The sequence below is a fragment of the Malania oleifera genome, chromosome 2 (assembly GCF_029873635.1).
Source record: "Malania oleifera isolate guangnan ecotype guangnan chromosome 2, ASM2987363v1, whole genome shotgun sequence".
NCBI classification, from domain to species: Eukaryota; Viridiplantae; Streptophyta; class Magnoliopsida; order Santalales; family Ximeniaceae; genus Malania; species Malania oleifera.
Genome location: NC_080418.1, coordinates 89,882,099 through 89,895,357, shown reverse-complemented (window position 1 = coordinate 89,895,357; position 13,259 = coordinate 89,882,099). Strand labels below are relative to the sequence as shown.

At 38.8% G+C, this 13,259-nt stretch overlaps 1 non-coding gene across 1 annotated transcript; it reads right to left on the bottom strand.

The window, feature by feature from the left end:
• Positions 1-2,067: 2,067 nt before the first annotated feature.
• On the bottom strand, positions 2,068-2,173 carry LOC131149966 (small nucleolar RNA R71). The gene has a single exon (XR_009135354.1). It is a non-coding gene; the product is annotated as a small nucleolar RNA R71 (small nucleolar RNA).
• Positions 2,174-13,259: the final 11,086 nt, after the last annotated feature.

Below are 13,259 nucleotides of genomic sequence, written 5' to 3'. Positions count from 1 at the left end.
ATGACACTTGAGCATGTGGCATGACCAGCAAATCACAAGGGCGACTTAGCCTTTTACTACAAACTCCAAGGTTCAAACTGAGATAAGAATGCTACAAGGTTCGACCAAGTGTGCGACCAAGTGACACCTTGGAACGACCACATCAAGATACTGAGACATAACTAAAATTCAGAAATACTGAGAGTCTCTATGAAGTATACGACCAAGAGACCTTCCGGGGTGACTATGTTGAGATACTAAGATTTCCTGAGGATCGAGATACTACAAGTCTCGACCATAGACTCGACCATCAAGACCCTAAGGTGTGACGAAGTCGAAGACATTGAAGATTCAAATCCCTGACTTCTCGCGAGATTCGACTAGGGCACGCACAAGAATGCCAGAGGAGCGAGTTGGTTGACAGCAATGATCTGTTGGGCGATATTTGTTGCAAACTTTCCTAACTTGTTAAACAACCCTTGTAAACCCTAGAGCCTATAAGTATTCGCTACAAATACAAGCTTTGGGTTCCTCTTTGGCCTCCTTTAGGTTAATGACACACCTAGGAAGTCATTAAGAGCCAAGTTAGAATAGGAGTAGAGTAGTTTCGGTTCGTGTATGGAGTGTCTGACGGTCCGTGACAATTGGCGGCATTCATACAATAACCATATATATTAGGATCTTCTTTTGTACTTCCAAGCATTAGTGACAAATGCGATGAATGCAAAGGGATGATCTTTTTACATGCTTTCATTTACAGCTTTCCTCTATTGCTTTCATTTATGGTTTAGATTGTGATGATGTTTAGTGACAAGATTAGCACCTCTATTGCTTCAGTCAAGTACACGTATTAAGCTGCAGTCTCCTATAGAGGTTCTCATGATCATTGTGCTAGAGTATACTCCGATTCCCGATCGTGCTCCAGACGACTGGTGCACCCTTGCTACTCTATACCCTCAAACGGCTCCTTGAATTATTTAGTCGGGTTTTGGTTAGTTTAGTATGATAAACTCACTAAACTTGGAGTAAGCAGAACAACATCCTAAACTATACTCATGTCTAAACGTTGCTTTGTAGGAGTAGAGTTAATATAGATTTAGTTGATTTAATTTAATTGCTTTCTAGTAGTTGGTTAGATTTCACCCATTGAAAAATACCACCTTTTACTTCTTTTTTATAACAAGGCTATAATAAACTAATATGGAAGTGGTTTGATAATTGCGCTTTAAGTCTCCATGGATCGATACCCAACTTACCCATTTTCTATTGAACTTGGGATAGTTAGGTTTTATAAATATTATTTTTGGTAGTTAAGAACCCAAACCTTAGCGAGTCTACCAAATTTAGCCGCCATTGTCGGGGACTTGGCTACGGTTATAAGCCAACTTTTTCTTTAGAGTATTATTGCCTTGTTATTTTGATTTGCTCTCCTTTTGTTTTCACTTTCTTTGTTAATTTCTATTTTCTTTATTTTTTTTTCTATTTTTGAAGTTTGAATCTATATGCTTTCATGTGTGTATGTTTGGTTTGCGTTCTTTGGAACCCGAGATAATTCCCATAGATCTTGAGATTGAAAAATCCCATAGGTCCTTTAGGAAACCTATCTCTAATTCAGAGAAGGCTGATTCATCTGAACTGAAAGCAATGGCCGAAGATAACCCCTCAGTTCCTGCTGAACAAATCCTGGAACCCTGTGCTTCCCACCTACCTGTTGTGGGAGAGCAACACCTTCGACCTCTTAGGGACTATTTTGGACCTAATGTATACACATTTCCATCTTGCATCTAGTTCTCGAATGTTCAAGTGGCACAATTTGAGATAAAGACTTCAATCATCGCGATGCTACCCAACTTTCATGGGAACTGGATAGAAAATCCTTATCAGCTTCTAGATGAGTTCTTGGAAATTTGTTCCACCGTCCGCATCCCTAATTTCATTGATGATGCTCTCCATCTTAGGTTTTTCCTATTCTCGCTAAAGGATAAGGCCAAATATTGGCTAACGTCCTTAGAATTGAACGCAGTGACTAACTAGGCACCATGCAACATGAATTTCTTAGAAAGTACTTCCCAATTAGGAAGACTAACCAGCTTCGAAGAGCCATCACAAGTTTCTAATAGATGGATGGGGAACTCTTTTTCGAGACTTGGGAGCACTTTAGGGACCTACTCTGTAAATGCCCACATCACCAGGTCCCCAAATGGCAATTAGTACAAAATTTTTACAAAGGGTTAGCTAAGAGAGATAGGTTTATGGTTGATGCATCATGCGGAGGTACTTTCTTCACTAAGCATGAGAACAAGGCCTGGATTCTCTTTGAAAATCTAGCTAAAAACTCTCAGCAGCACATGGCTGCCACCCGTAGACTACCTAATCCATCAAGCTTTGAACCTAAGGGAGTTTATGAGCTGGCCACAAGCCATGACCTAAGCCCTACTCTACACACCATATCCTAGAAACTTGATCATTTTTTTTTCTCTACGATAACAACCGCGAACAATGGCGTGTGCAGAGGTATGTGCAATCTGCTCTGACCCTTCCCATACATGCTATAATTGCCCACACGCGCCTTCCCAACTTGAGCTTATGCATAAGGAAGTAAGGGCCACCCACCATTGGTAAAACCAACAGAAAAAAAAAACTTTGACTCGAATGCCTATGGTTCCGGGTGGAACCAACACCCTAACTTCCCCTGGAGGCCATAAGATCCAGGCGTTCAAGCATAAAGACCTCAACAAAACCCGAGTGCTTCACTCTCTTGACCATATCCAAATTTTAAAAATCCTCCTATTGCAATGCAGGGGCCATCATTATTCCAACGACCATCTCTTCAACAAACCAACCATGATTCCTTTTAAGAGATGGTGTTGAAAACCTTACAAAACATTGAAGCAGATCACCACGTGAAGCGGCAATTACTCCGTTCTCACTCAAAATCCATAGCTAAGTTGGAGGCCACCATGGGCCAACTCACTACATCAGTTGGTGGGAGAAATGAAGGTGAGTTACCAAGCCAACCTCAAACAATGCCTCCAAGTCAATACATAATAGAAGGTGAGACTATAGTAGACCCTTCATCATATAAAGTACATGTCTAGACGATAACCACACTTAGAAGTGGTAGGGAGATCAATAATAAGGATAGGGAGATAATAAACCAAGAAAAAGGTAAAGAAAAGAAGAGGGCTGAACCTATAGAAGTAAGCGCCCCTTTTTCTTAAGAGTCAGAAACAGACACTGAAGCATCTACCTCGCTACAACATGAAACACTTCCCCACTATCTTCCTGCAGCCCCTTACCTTGTAGCTCTCTATGCACCCTTTAAATCTAAGAAGGAGACCACCACTAAATCTGTCATGGACACATTTAAGTAAGTTAAGGTCAACATCCCTCTCTTAGATGCCATTAAGCAAATCCCTGCATATGCCAAATTCATCAAGGACCTATGCACACAAAAGTGCAAATCAAGGGTGCATATGAACAAGCAAGTTAAGATGATCGAGCATGCAAGCTCAATCCTTTTAGGTCACCTCCCTCCTAAGCTAAAAAGACCTTAGTGCCCCAACCATCTCATGTGTAATTGGTAATTACATAATTGACAGAGCCCTCTTGGATTTAGGAGCAAGTGTGAACCTTCTACCATACTCAATTTTCAAGCAATTCAATCTAGGAGAACTGAAGCCCACCCTGAAAACATTAAGCTTTGCTGATTGTTCAGTGAAAAAACCCCAGGGTGTAATAGAGGATTTTTTAGTTAAGATCGATGAGTTATACTACCCTGTTGACTTCATAGTTTTGGATATGGAACCCTCGGACCCAACTAAAGACTAGATACCTGTCCTGTTAGGGAGACCCTATTTGGCCACCAAAAATGCATTTATTCAATGTAGGACAGGAATTATGGATGTCTCCTTTGGTAACATGCAGCTCCAGCTGAATGTATTCCATGCATCTTAACACCCACCTGAAGACATCCACAACATCGACGTGGACATGATCGATGAATGTGTTGAGGATGTTGCCCCCTTGATCTTATAAAGGAATCCTTTAGGGGATATAATTCAACCTGAAAGCAATCACCTAATTGACACGGATAACCCATATGAATAGATTTATCAATTCATGATACAATCTCCTGATTAAAAGGAAACATTTGGGTAAATGGTACATCATTCAAAGAAGAAGTGGAAGATGACATGTTTGTCATCGAGTTAGGATAATGGCGGTAGGTATTCTCAATGTGTCTAGTTGAAGATGGAAAACATAACGCTACCAGGAGGTGACTTGTGGGTGAGTTATTTTCACAAGAACTCCTTACAGTGCATATAATAGTAAATTTAATTAAAAAAAAACTTAAAGTTGTCAAAAGGGCTAAAAAGGTAGACTAGGACACCGACTAAGGCGGACTCTAGGGTAACTTGGTCGAGGACAATGATAGTTAAAAGCCCTTTCATTCCCTCACGATTATGCACTCCTAAACTTCCCACTCTGACAACAGTTTTGCATCGCACCCACTCGACCCATGGCGCTCAGGCTTGGACCCTGACAGAATTTTGGTGGCTACTTAAGAGATTCTCAACTTGGTTGTGTATACTTGTTTGAAGCCTTCCGCTCTACGTCGCTTCTAGGGTTTTTTGGTGAGCCATACTTTCTACCCTTCATTCTTTGGTATTAAAAAAAAAAATTGCCTCGTTGCCTAGTATCCAGGGATGTCTCTAAAAAAACTCAGTCATCCCATGCCACACAACGTCGTGCTCCCCTTCATCTAAGAGATGATCCTTTGTCATCAGGATCCGATCACACGACACCCACTTCAGCGATGGTGAGTGGCCATATGGCTCAGTTGGCACTAGAAAAGAGATGGCGAGGAACCCAGAAGATGACCCTCAATGACTATGATCTAAAACATGTACGTATTCCAATTAGGGGAAACTTGTGCTTGCTAGCGCCAGAAATGTTGTGTTAAAATCCGTACGGACAAGAAGGTTCGACCATTATATGACCCGTCCTACCATGACTTGTCATCCCTGATTGGTGAGGGAATTTTATACCAATATAGCACATAACCCTACTACGAGGGAATGGCTCACCACCGTGCAAGGCAGTTCATTCGAGTTGACACCAACCCTAATTGATCGAGAGTGGGGCAATGATGAATTGGGCACTACCCCGTAGGCACCCCTTGACTCCTTCGATGTGCACCACATTATCCACCATATGTTTCATGGCCTCTATTATGATAGTTCCTTTACTTAGTGAGGGATGTGTACAACAGGGAACCGCCTGCCTGACTATTTGCTACTCCTTGACCTCATTCTGCAGTGCAACATCTGCGCTTTTGGTCATCATTCTGAGTGACATGACGTACATTTATAAGTCCTATATGTTGTGCATCGGGGTATAAATATCAATATCCCCAAAGTAATCTTTGAGGAAATGATTCTCTTCTACGAGCATCATGTGAAGAACCCTCATCTAAAGAAGCTAGCAGCACCACATGGGCGTAGCCAGTCAAGGCAAAAACGAAAGTGACCTCTCATTCCTTATATGCAGCTGATTATGGCTATTTTAATGAGGAAAAAAAAATCCATTTAGGAAATCCAGATAAACATATTCACCATGGCGAAGTGACTATGGAAAAGACATGGGGCCAGAGTTTGAGCTTGGTAGCCATGACACGCTTAAAGGCGCATAAGTGGGCCCCCTTTGAAGGCACCCCATGGTTAGAACTATTGGTTCTACAATTCATTTATGACATCAAAGATGAGCCCCCTCGATTACCAGTGCCCCCTCTTTTCCAAGCGCCTAAGAAGAAAAAGAGGGTCATAGATCTACGCTCCACATCCACAGCTGCACCCCTCCAATAGAACCATCCCATGATGTGCCCACAATTAGGAAGGAATTGGACGGTTTGTGTCACGATCTAGGTATTGTTTGATTTGAGGTGGTAGATACTCAGAGGGAGATGCACCAGGGTTTCCATGCTTTGTTTGAGATCTTGTGTTTCATATCCCTGCAGGTGGTTGAATCTGTTATCCTTCCTGCATTTTTTACTGTGGCAGACTAGACTGTCACTCCGGCCCGCCCTCTTGCTCCTTCTGTTCCTTCAGTTTGTTCACTATCTCTAGCAACATCCCCGATTAGACACTCGTCCACTCTTCAATCTCCTGCTCACAATGCCAAAACCTTGGTGAGCCCAGAAATCATGATCAAAATTGAATCCTCTGGCGAGAGGGACAAGATGACTTCTATACTAGCTACCACAGCGGGTGTGGCTCAGTCCCCCGTTCAGCTTCTTGCAACTACTAGTAGAACAACACCTGCCTCTCTGCCTATACTTCCATCAGCACTCACCCCACCAGCCCTGACTATGACTTCTGCTCTCATCATACCGGTTGACATACCGCAGCTACTAGTTCCACTACAAATCCAACCTCCCCCATCATATAGCGCTATAGCTGATTGAGTATTGTCTCTCCACCATCAACCTCCTCTACTCCCCCAATGGCACTTGAACCTGCTTCTCAGGAACCCATTCAAGTGTCATCGCTAGCCGAAGTTTCCTCTACTTATGTTTCAGTAGAGGAGGAGGTTGCTTCGAGTGTACAGGCATCCGAGGACAACCAATCAATGGATGGTACTCCATCTGACACATCTGGTGATTTAGGAGGAGGCAACTCTGAATATGACTTTGGCAGCTTTTTCAGAGAGGACTAATATAGGGCAAAGGCTGGCTACCCAGGCTTCAGTTCATACTACTTGTTTGTGCTTCTGTGGCACACCTTGCCTTGTTTTTCCTGTCTTTCCTTTTCTTTTCCCTCCTAACACCATGTTTGGGTTTGGCAGTCCAACTGTTTGTAATGTTGTCACCTGATTGTACTACCTTTTGCATTAATGAAATATACATGGTGCTTTTGGCTACTACGTGTTTGTTGTGCTATAATGTATTTTTGCATGCATGCTATTCTGGTTATTATTTTTTGTAGGTACACTGTTTGTTTTTACTACCTCCATGCATTGTCCTATCCCATGCTCGGGTTCTATTTTTCTTTCTACACTTCAGTGAGGACACTGAAGTTCTAAGTTGGGGGTAGGGGTGGCACACTGGATGGCATATTCATGCACAAAAATGACACAATTTTAAAATTTTTGAAAATAAATTCCAGTGAACCATGCTAACATATTTTACACCTTCTATATACACCTATATAACCCAGTGTTACATGCATATGCTTTTCAGTTATATGATTTCATTATGGTCATTAACAATGTAGTAAATCAGTTGTGTAAAGATCACAAAACGTGGCCAACAACTTGATATTACTCTAGGTCATTGACTAGTGGTTTGTTCAGGTTAATACTGCAATGTAAACTCTAGTATTTACATGGTACTTCACGGGGCTAAAAACACACTTATACATGACTTGTAACACTTAGGGTTCATTGAGAGCATTGAGAGAATAACTGTGGCGACTATGACACCTTGTGAGGTACTATTGAGCCATTCATTTATTGCTCGAGTTTTTGACGTCAAACTCTGAGTTTATAAAACTCAACTTTCCTTCTTTTGCTAGATTTCTTTTGACAACTAGTCTTTGCTCTTGTATTTGCTAGACTAGAGGTGACATCAAGTGGGGAGATATAAATCTAGGTCTTGTAACTTAAGACATAAAGGTTAAGCCCCCCTAGAGACTAACTTTTTCCATGGACTCCTGTTCGAACTACGTTCTTATTGGAAACATGAAGACATTATAAAAGGTGATGATTTTTTCATCTGACCATGCAAAGAAGGAAAATGAAAAAGAAAGAGAAACCTGAGTAGAGAAAAATGAAAACAAAAATATACACCTGCTTTGAGAAAAGATAAAAAGGTCAAGTTGAGGACACATACTATGAATCTGCATGTATAAAGGATCTTCCGAGCAATGCATTTGCTGAATTCACACAAGTCCGGGAATCAATTCCTCTAGGTTGGTCTTGATTAAATGTGGTGAGTGAGTGAGAAGATGCTAGGGTGAATGACCCGACACCTCAATAAGGGATGGATTCCTTTCTTATAAGACTAGTTCACTCCACACTTCTAGCGTTAGTTCTTCAAATATGTGGGACGTTTGATCATGACACTCTTCCTCATATATGAGAGTGAACCCATTCTCTGGAGTGAATTTTGAGGGAATAAACCAGTGAGGCTGAGTCAAGATGACTGTTCTGTCTGTGCTTTTGAGCATTCTGAGTGAGAAAAATCACATCCTTTACACATGCCCTGTGACGTGGCCTATCTATACTTGGATTTACATGCTAATATTAACTGTGAATTATAATCATGGGTTGATTCCTTGTGAGTGGTGTCTTGAGATAGCTGTGTTGTGTTGAGTTTTGCATGATTGAAATGTTGCAGAGTGTGTGTATAATGGAGTTGTGTATGAAGGAATCTGTATGTAATAAGGTTACATCTCTATATGTAAAATGGTATGATTATGTTGCACATGTTCTTATATTTTGTTTACTGCACTGGTGTTTGTGGGTATCACCTTGGAAACCCTCACGAGATTAGAACTTGTCCACTAGGATCAACCTAGGGGTTTAAAGCCTTGTTGCATACGGTAAATGCAATCGTATTTCCCGTGAAAGACAATATAGGTAGGATTTGGTAGTTTTCTTAGATTTTGCTTTGCTCGAGGACTAGCAAAGTGTAAGTTGGGGCTTGTGATGAGTCCCTAAAATACATTATTCTAGATCCTTATTTACCTTTGTTTATCCTCATTTTATTATGTATTTACCTAGAGTTATCATTGTTCAGAACTATGCAAGGTTTGTTTGTCTTTTCAGGAAAAATAGGTTAAAACTATGGAGTTAGGCATTACAAGAAGCCAAGGAGGATTTAGAGGATTCAAAGCTCAAATTAATACATTCAACCAAGCTCCAGAAGTTTCATATCATAAATAGACAAGAAAATGAAGCTCAACTATGTGGTGCGACTAGCAAACCATAGGGGTGACTTAATCTTCCATTGTAAACTCCAAGGTTCAGACTAAGATCAGAATGTTGCAAGGTTTGACCAAGTGCATGACCAAGTGAAACCTTGGAGCGACCACATCAAGTTACTAAGATAGAACTCAAATTCAGAAACATCGAGAGTCTCGATGAAGTGTTCGACCAAGTGACCTTCCGGGGCGACAATGTCGAGATACTGAGATTTCCATAGGATCGAGATACTGAAAATCTCGACCATCAACTCAACCATAAAGTACCTGAGGTGCGACAAAGTTGAAGACATTGAAGATTCAAATCCCTGACTTCCCGTGAGATTCGACTAGGGTGCGCACAAGAATGCCAGAGGAGCGAGTTGGTTGACAGCGACAATCTGCTGTGCGAGATTTGCTGCAAACTTTCCTAACTTGTAAAACAAACCTTGAAGACCCTAGAGCCTATAACTATTCGCTACGAACACAAGTTCTGGGTTCCTCTTTGGCCTCTCTTAGGTTAGTGACAAACCTAGGAAGTCATTGAGAGCAAAGTTAGAACAGGAGTAGAGTAGTTTCGGTTCGTGTGTGGAGTGGCCAATGGCCCGTGACAATCGGCGGCGTTCATACAACAACCGTGTATATTAAGATCTTATTTTATAATTCCTAGTGTTAGTGCCAGACATGATGAATGCAAAGGGATGATCCTTTTACATGCTTTCATTTACAGCTTTCCTTTACTATTTTCATTTATGGTTTAGATTGTGATGATGTTTAGTGACAAGATTAGCACCTCTATTGCTTCAGTCAGGTACATGTATTAGGCTACAGTCTCCTATAGAGGTTCTCATGATCGTTATGCTAGAGTATACTCTGTTTCTTGATCGTGTTCTAGACGGCTGGTGCACCCTTGCTGCTCTATACCCTTGAACAACTCCTTAGATTGTTTAGCCGGGTTCCAGTTAGTTTAGTATGGTAAAATCACTGAACTTGGAGTAAACAGAACAACATCCTAAGCTATACTCATGTCTAAACACTATTTTGTAGGAGTAGAGTTAATATAGATTTACTTGCTTTCTAGTAGTTGGTTAAATTTCACCCATTGAAAAATACCACCTTTTACTTCCTTTTCATAACAAGGCTATAATAAACTAATCTGGAAGTGGTTTGATAACTGCGATTTAAGTCTCCATGGATCGATACCCGATTTACCCATTTTCTACTGAACTTGGGATAGTTAGGTTTTATGAATATTATTTTTGGTAGTTAAGGACCCAAGCCTTGACAAGCCTACCACACCCATTTACTCAATCTGGGTCATACTTGGACCCATTTTAGTCAATTTCATGGTGCTCTATCTTAAGTAATCACGTTTGTTGCTCTGGATAACTCTGTGTCAATTCTAGCAACATTTTAAATAAGTTGAAATGCTACAAGAGTTAAGTAGATGGTGATTGATGATGAAAGCACAAACATGTGTTCCCTTTATGCACTTATGCACGATTAGCCTGGTAATGACTCTACCACTTGTTGATAGCTTCCTTTTATCTTTGAGCCTTGAAAATTGAGTTTATGCTTGGAAATAAGCCATTGCCCTTACTTCCCTCCTGAAATATTGGCCTGTACTTTGTACCCCCACATCTCCTTTGTTTTTCTCCTACCATTTTTTTTAGGGAGAAACAGAATCAGTGCCCCTGTCCTAAACCAAAACATAAATCTCTAACTGATGCGTGTCATAAGAAAATCCCTCACGGCTTCCATACGTAACCTTCTATGCAAGATGACAACATGACATGTCCAACAATAGAAGAGAAATTAGATTAGGAATTATCAAGAGAGAAACATTCACCCAATGGATGTCCCTCAAGCTTATCACCAATACTACATTACTACCTAGACTATTCCTTCTAAAGATCCAAGTTGACTTATTCGACCCCATCGATACCCGCCAAGAAGGTACATAAGAAAAAATATATGCCTTCACAACCCTTTAACTATAAACCACCATCCTTTACTCCTTTTTGCTACCTACTCATCCACTATTCCAGTGAGATCTCTGGTTGCCTCAAAGCCCTTGAAAATCAAGGTGTAGTCTCAAGAGACCGGGGGGGGGGGGGTGAATTGGATTTTAAAAAATTTCTTTTAATTCCTTTTAAGAATCCTTAAATTTCTTTTATTTCTTTTAACCAATTCTTGACTTGTTTGTTTAATTTGTCAATCACACAAGAACTTAGTTTCTTTTATAGAATCAACAACACAACTATTACACAACCAAGTAACCAAACCAATCAACCATTTCAAGATATTTTTGATTTCTCTCTTCTTTGTTTATTTAGACTTGGAATCTTAATTTGTTTTTCTTTAAAAAATTAGTTCCAAGACTTAAAACTAAGGTCTCTAAGTCTTTTTGCCTAATGAGCTTCAAAATGAAAAATCTCATTTGAACCATTCTTGAAGTACTTACAAAGCTTGTCCTAAAGATTCATTTGATTCTTCTTTGCTTTGAGTTCTCTTTATTGCTGAGCTTCAATGATCCTGAATTTTATGTGAGCTTTCAATTCTTTATCTCTCTTGATCTTTCATCACTAATTCAGACTTTGAGCTTCATTGATCTTTAAGCTTTCCATGTTGATCACTTGAGCTTTTATTCTTGAAGCTTTTTCTTTAATATCAATGCTCTCACGATCTTCAAGTTCTAATCCATGCCTCAAGCTTGATATAATAATCCTTATTTGAAGTACAAGCTTTCAAGAATTCTTTAACCTTACATTCATCATTGAGTCTTGAAAATACATCACTTAAACAAAGCATGTTAAGTTCTACTTGTTTGTTAGCATCAAAATGGGATATTAAGCCTTGTAAGGCCAACAATCTCCCCTTTTTTGATGATGACAAATAAGAAACAAAAATTAGAGTGAGCTTTAAAAAGACCCCCCCTTTCAATAAGCATCATCTTAATAATATTTGTAAGATCAGTATTAATTTCAAAACTCTTTTACAATCATGCCCATCACTTTATTCAAGTTCAAGTTTATCAATCAATATCAAGTACTTCTCATCCTTTTGATATTAATTATGTTCATGCTCTATTTTGGCAATACCATGCTCAATTTTTACTAAAAAACTTCTCCCCCTTTTGACATCAATCAAAAAGGAAAAAAAAAAAAATGATTAAGTTCAAATAAGCATATCATCAAACATGCATATCAAACATATGTATACACTCAATTTATTATTTTTCAATATAGCATGTGTAGTGTGTTTTAATAGCATATCTTTACTAACAACTTTTTCCCTTTGACAATATTCAAGATATCAATTGTTGATTTTATGATACCAATTTAAAATTTAATTTATGATATCAATTTTAAATTTTCTTAATTCATGATACCAATTGATTAATAGGGTAACGATCATAATATAAGCAATAAGTCATAACACTCCCCTTGAATTCAATATGTTCAGTTTTGTTACCAATTTTGTTTTTATCATCCCATGTTTCAAAACATTGATTCACATCATGTATCAAATATCAATATCATGCTAATATCATCAATATCATACTATGCTCATAGATATAATTATACTTGAAATGCTCAAAAACCAAGTGATACCAAGTGAGCTTTTAAATTTTGATATCAATTAAAATATTCATGGATACCAAAGTACTTTATAGATACCAAAGTTATTATCACATCATGCATAGCTCATGGATACCAATATAACTACTATATCTTTTATAGCTCATAGATATCAATATGAAGAGCAATAAGTTTATCCATGTGATTCATCAATAGTATGCATGGTCAAGAATTAATCTTATATCAAAATTCATGCTTTTGCTCAATAATCTCATGCTCAAATCTTCAACATAGTGAGCCATAAATTATCAATATAAGTCAAGTCATACACATGTAGCATATAGCATATCATATAGGCATGTAAACATGTAGCATATGGGCTTTTATTCTCAAATATCTTTTCTTAATCAAGGTACTTATGTGATAAGCTCAATTTGATATTTTCTGAATATTTTCTTAAGTTAAGCTATGTAAAAATCATCCGATGATTTTGGCCAACAATGCCATTTTGAATTTGTTATAATAAGCTCTTAAACTTATCTTTAAGTTTTTTTTTTTTTTTTTCCAATTTGATACCAAATGACTTATTCCATAGAGTTTTTCATTTATGAACTTATCTTTCATCTTGATACCCTTAAAAAATGATGTTTCCTTAATTTTCCAAACTTGTTTAGTCTTCACAATCTTCTTTTAAATGGACATTCAAACTTTATATGTCCCTTTTTCTTACATTGAT